Here is a 6,000-nt window from a genome sequence, read left to right as displayed (position 1 = left end):
GCAGCACCACCAGCAGCAGGAGCAGCAGCACCAGCACCACCAGCAGCAGGAGCACCTGCACCTGCACCACCAGCACCTGCACCAGCACCTGCACCAGCACCAGCAGGAGCAGCAGCACCAGCAGGAGCAGCACCAGCACCACCAGCAGCAGGACCACCAGCAGCAGGAGCACCTGCACCTGCACCACCAGCACCTGCACCAGCACCAGCAGGAGAAGCAGCACCAGCAGGAGCAGCACCAGCACCACCAGCAGCAGGAGCAGCAGCACCAGCAGGAGCAGCAGCACCAGCAGGAGCAGCACCAGCACCACCAGCAGCAGGAGCACCTGCACCAGCACCACCAGCACCTGCACCAGCACCAGCAGGAGCAGCAGCAGCACCAGCAGCAGCAGCAGCAGACGCACTGGCCCAAGGCTGTCACCTGGATAACCCCTGGTGTGAACTTACCCACCCACCCCACTGCCCCACTCACAACCTCAGCTCCGGGAGCTTTGCTGCTGCTTGGTGGGGGTTCTCGGAGATGGAGAGGAAGACAACCGTCCAACCACAGACTCCATTGACACTTCCCACTGCCGGGGAAAGACGGCCAAAGAGCCACGCCAGGTCAGGAATGCTCTCCTCCTCCCTGTTCTGTCAGACAGAAGGTACACAACCGTGAACACATACACCAGCAGGTTCAGCAACAGCTTCCTCCCCGCTGTTATTACACGCAGTCATTCTGCACCAAAAACAGACCCTGCTTTAGTGCACCTCCCGTGCGGTGTAACTCTGTCCCCCTGGCTCTGTCCCAGCACCCGATCATCTGTACGGCCCCGTTTCTATGATCTGCCTGTCCCCCTGGCTCTGTCCCAGCACCCGATCATCTGTACGGCCATGTTTCTATGACCTTCCTGTATCCCTGGCTCTGTCCCAGCACCCGATCATCTGTACGGCCCCGTTTCTATGACCTGCCTGTATCCCTGGCTCTGTCCCAGCACCCGATCATCTGTACAGCCATGTTTCTATGACCTGCCTGTATCCCTGGCTCTGTCCCAGCACCCAATCATCTGTACGGCCATGTTTCTATGATCTGCCTGTCCCCCTGGCTCTGTCCCAGCACCCGATCATCTGTACGGCCCCGTTTCTATGACCTGCCTGTCCCCCTGGCTCTGTCCCAGCACCCGATCATCTGTACAGCCATGTTTCTATGACCTGCCTGTATCCCTGGCTCTGTCCCAGCACCCGATCATCTGTACGGCCACGTTTCTATGATCTGCCTGTCCCCCTGGCTCTGTCCCAGCACCCGATCATCTGTACGGCCCCGTTTCTATGACCTGCCTGTCCCCCTGGCTCTGTCCCAGCACCCGATCATCTGTACGGCCATGTTTCTATGACCTGCCTGTACCCCTGGCTCTGTCCCAAAACCCGATCATCTGAACGGCCCCGTTTCTATGACCTGCCTGTATCCCTGGCTCTGTCCCAGCACCCGATCATCTGTACGGCCCCGTTTCTATGATCTGCCTGTCCCCCTGGCTCTGTCCCAGCACCCGATCATCTGTACGGCCATGTTTCTATGACCTGCCTGTCCCCCTGGCTCTGTCCCAGCACCCAATCATTTGTCTGGCCACGTTTTTACGAGCTGCCTGTACTGCTCTGTACTTTGGTACACGTGACTACAGTACATCAAATCTTGCCTGGTACCTTCCCCAGTCCCACCATCACCCTCTCAAACAGCTCATTCCAACCTCTCCATCCTTGATCCTTTATAGGATTTATGCACATCTGGATAGGAATAATGTGATCAAGGATAGTCAGCATGGTTTTGTGAAGGGCAGGTCGTGCCTCACAAACCTTATTGAATTCTTTGAAAAGGTGACGAAGGAGGTTGATGAGGGGAAAGCGGTAGATGTGGTATATATGGATTTTAGTAAGGCGTTTGATAAGGTTCCCCATGGTAGGCGACTGCAGAAAATACGGAGATATGGCATTGAGGGTGAGTTGGAGGTTTGGATTAGGAATTGGCTGGATGGAAGAAGACAGAGGGTAGTAGTTGATGGCAAAGTTTCTTCATGGAGTGCCGTCACTAGCGGTGTTCCGCAAGGATCTGTTTTGGGACCATTGCTGTTTGTCATTTTTATAAATGACCTGGAAGAGGGGTTAGAAGGTTGGGTGAGCAAGTTTGCGGATGATACGAAAGTCGGAGGAGTTGTTGACAGTGAGGAAGGATGTGGCAGGTTACAGCAGGATATAGAGAAGCTGCAGAGCTGGGCAGAAAGGTGGCAGATGGAATTCAATGTAGCTAAGTGCGAGGTGATTCACTTTGGGAAGAATAACAAAAAGATGGGGTACTGGGCTAATGGTCGGATACTTGGTAGTGTGGATGAGCAGAGGGATCTTGGTGTCCATGTACACAGATCTCTGAAAGTTGCCACCCAGGTAAATAGTACGGTGAAGAAGGCATATGGCGTACTGGCCTTTATTGGTAGAGGAATTGAGTTCCGGAGTACTGAGGTCATGATGCAGTTGTATAAGACTCTGGTGCGGACGCATCTGGAATATTGTGTGCAGTTTTGGTCGCCATACTATAGGAAGGATGTGGAGGCACTGGAACGGGTGCAGAGGAGGTTTACCAGGATGTTGCCTGGTATGGAAGGAAGATCGTATGAGGAAAGGCTGAGGCACTTGGGGCTGTTTTCATTGGAGAAAAGAAGGTTTAGGGGTGACTTGATAGAGGTGTACAAGATGATTAGGGGGTTAGATAGGGTTGACAGTGTGAACCTTTTCCCGCGTATGGAGTCGGGTATTACAAGGGGGCATAGCTTTAAATTAAGGGGGGGGGTAGATATAGGACAGAAGTTAGGGGTAGGTTCTTCACTCAGCGAGTCGTAAGTTCATGGAATGCCCTGCCAGTAGCAGTGGTGGACTCTCCCTCTTTATGGGCATTTAAGCGGGCATTGGATAGGTATATGGAGGATAGTGGGCTAGTGTAGGTTAGGTGGGCTTGGATCGGCGCAACATCGAGGGCCAAAGGGCCTGTACTGCGCTGTATTCTTCTATGTTCTATGTTCTATGATCGACTAAGGAGAGGAGGGATGAGTGACTGAGGAGGAACGCTGTCTGACCCAGGGCCTGCCCGCTGGTAAAGGAGGTGAAGGAAGATGTCACACCTTCCTAGGGGACACAGTCTTCTCCTACCCACGACAGGGCATCCACAGGCAATACGCTGAGAGCCTTCCCAGAAACACACAGGCGGGGCGGGGTGGGGTGGGGGGGAGAGAGTGTGTGGGCGGGGGGAGAGTGTGAGGGCGGGGGGAGAGAGTGTGTGGGCGGGGGGAGAGAGTGTGTGGGCGCGGGGAGAGAGTGTGTGGGCGGGGGGAGAGTGTGAGGGCGGGGGGAGAGAGTGTGTGGGCGGGGGGAGAGAGTGTGTGGGCGGGGGGGGGAGTGAGGGCGGGGGGGAGAGAGTGTGTGGGCGGGGGGAGAGAGTGTGTGGGCGGGGGGAGAGTGTGAGGGCGGGGGGAGAGAGTGTGTGGGCGGGGGGAGAGAGTGTGTGGGCGGGGGGAGAGAGTGTGTGGGCGGGGGGAGAGTGTGAGGGCGGGGGGAGAGAGTGTGTGGGCGGGGGAGAGAGTGTGTGGGCGGGGGGAGAGAGTGTGTGGGCGGGGGGAGAGAGTGTGTGGGCGGGGGGGGGAGTGAGGGCGGGGGGGAGAGAGTGTGTGGGCGGGGGGAGAGAGTGTGTGGGCGGGGGGAGAGTGTGAGGGCGGGGGGAGAGAGTGTGTGGGCGGGGGGAGAGAGTGTGTGGGCGGGGGGAGAGAGTGTGTGGGCGGGGGGAGAGTGTGAGGGCGGGGGGAGAGAGTGTGTGGGCGGGCGAGAGAGTGTGTGGGCGGGGGGAGAGAGTGTGTGGGCGGGGGGAGAGTGTGAGGGCGGGGGGAGAGAGTGTGTGGGCGGGGGGAGAGTGTGAGGGCGGGGGGAGAGAGTGTGTGGGCGGGGGAGAGAGTGTGTGGGCGGGGGGAGAGAGTGTGAGGGCGGGGGGAGAGAGTGTGTGGGCGGGGGGAGAGTGTGAGGGCGGGGGGAGAGAGTGTGTGGGCGGGGGAGAGAGTGTGTGGGCGGGGGGAGAGTGTGAGGGCGGGGGGAGAGAGTGTGTGGGCGGGGGGAGAGAGTGTGTGGGCGGGGGGAGAGAGTGTGTGGGCGGGGGGAGAGAGTGTGTGGGCGGGGGGAGAGAGTGTGTGGGCGGGGGGAGAGTGTGAGGGCGGGGGGGGGAGTGAGGGCGGGGGGGAGAGAGTGTGTGGGCGGGGGGGAGAGAGTGTGTGGGCGGGGGGGGAGTGAGGGCGGGGGGGGAGAGAGTGTGTGGGCGGGGGGAGAGAGTGTGTGGCGGGGGGGAGAGAGTGTGTGGGCGGGGGGGAGTGAGGGCGGGGGGGGAGAGAGTGTGTGGGCGGGGGGAGAGAGTGTGTGGGCGGGGGGGAGTGAGGGCGGGGGGAGAGAGTGTGTGGGCGGGGGGAGAGAGTGTGTGGGCGGGGGGAGAGTGTGAGGGCGGGGGGAGAGAGTGTGTGGGCGGGGGGGGGAGTGAGGGCGGGGGGAGAGTGTGTGGGCGGGGGGAGAGAGTGTGTGGGCGGGGGGGGAGTGAGGGCGGGGGGGAGAGAGTGTGTGGGCGGGGGGAGAGAGTGTGTGGCGGGGGGGAGAGTGTGAGGGCGGGGGGAGAGAGTGTGTGGGCGGGGGGGGGAGTGAGGGCGGGGGGGAGAGAGTGTGTGGGCGGGGGGAGAGAGTGTGTGGGCGCGGGGAGAGAGTGTGTGGGCGGGGGGAGAGAGTGTGTGGGCGGGGGGGGAGAGAGAGTGAGGGCGGGGGGAGAGTGTGAGGGCGGGGGGAGAGAGTGTGTGGGCGGGGGGGAGTGAGGGCGGGGGGGGAGAGAGTGTGTGGGCGGGGGGGAGAGAGTGTGTGGGCGCGGGGAGAGAGTGTGTGGGCGGGGGGAGAGAGTGTGTGGGCGGGGGGAGAGAGTGTGAGGGCGGGGGGAGAGAGTGTGTGGGCGGGGGGAGAGAGAGTGTGGGCGGGGGGAGAGAGTGTGTGGGCGGGGGGAGAGAGTGTGAGGGCGGGGGGGTGAGAGAGTGTGTGGGGCGGGGGGGAGAGAGTGTGTGGGCGGGGGGAGAGAGTGTGTGGGCGGGGGGAGAGAGTGTGTGGGCGGGGGGAGAGAGTGTGTGGGCGGGGGGAGAGAGTGTGTGGGCGGGGGAGAGAGTGAGGGCGAGGGGAGAGAGTGAGGGCGAGGGGAGAGAGTGTGTGGGCGGGGGGAGAGAGTGTGTGGGCGGGGGGGAGGAGTGTGTGGGCAGGGGGGAGAGAGTGTGTGGGCGAGGGGAGAGAGTGTGTGGGCGGGGGGAGAGAGTGTGAGGGCGGGGGGAGAGAGTGTGAGGGCGGGGGGAGAGAGTGTGTGGGCGGGAGAGAGAGTGAGGGCGGGGGGAGAGTGTGTGGGCGGGGGGGGAGAGAGTGTGTGGGCGGGAGAGAGTGTGTGGGCGGGGGGAGAGAGTGTGTGGGCGGGGGGAGAGAGTGTGAGGGCGGGGGGAGAGAGAGTGTGGGCGAGGGGAGAGAGTGTGTGGGCGAGGGGAGAGAGTGTGTGGGCGGGGGGAGAGAGTGTGAGGGCGGGGGGAGAGAGTGTGTGGGCGGGGGGGAGAGAGTGTGTGGGCGGGGGGGAGAGAGTGTGTGGGCGGGGGGAGAGAGTGTGAGGGCGGGGGGTGAGAGAGTGTGTGGGGCGGGGGGGAGAGAGTGTGTGGGCGGGGGGAGAGAGTGTGTGGGCGGGGGGAGAGAGTGTGTGGCGGGGGAGAGAGTGTGTGGGCGGGGGGAGAGAGTGTGTGGGCGGGGGGAGAGAGTGTGTGGGCGGGGAGAGAGAGTGTGAGGGCGGGGGGAGAGTGTGTGGGCGGGGGGGAGAGTGTGTGGGCGGGGGGGGAGAGAGAGTGTGGGCGGGGGGAGAGAGTGTGTGGGCGGGGGGAGAGAGTGTGTGGGCGGGGGAGAGAGTGTGAGGGCGGGGGGAGAGAGTGTGAGGGCG

This window comes from Chiloscyllium plagiosum, unplaced genomic scaffold (assembly GCF_037043375.1).
Source record: "Chiloscyllium plagiosum isolate Xiang-an unplaced genomic scaffold, Cpla_swu_hap1 HiC_scaffold_35, whole genome shotgun sequence".
Lineage (NCBI taxonomy): Eukaryota > Metazoa > Chordata > Chondrichthyes > Orectolobiformes > Hemiscylliidae > Chiloscyllium > Chiloscyllium plagiosum.
This window is presented reverse-complemented; position numbering follows the sequence as displayed.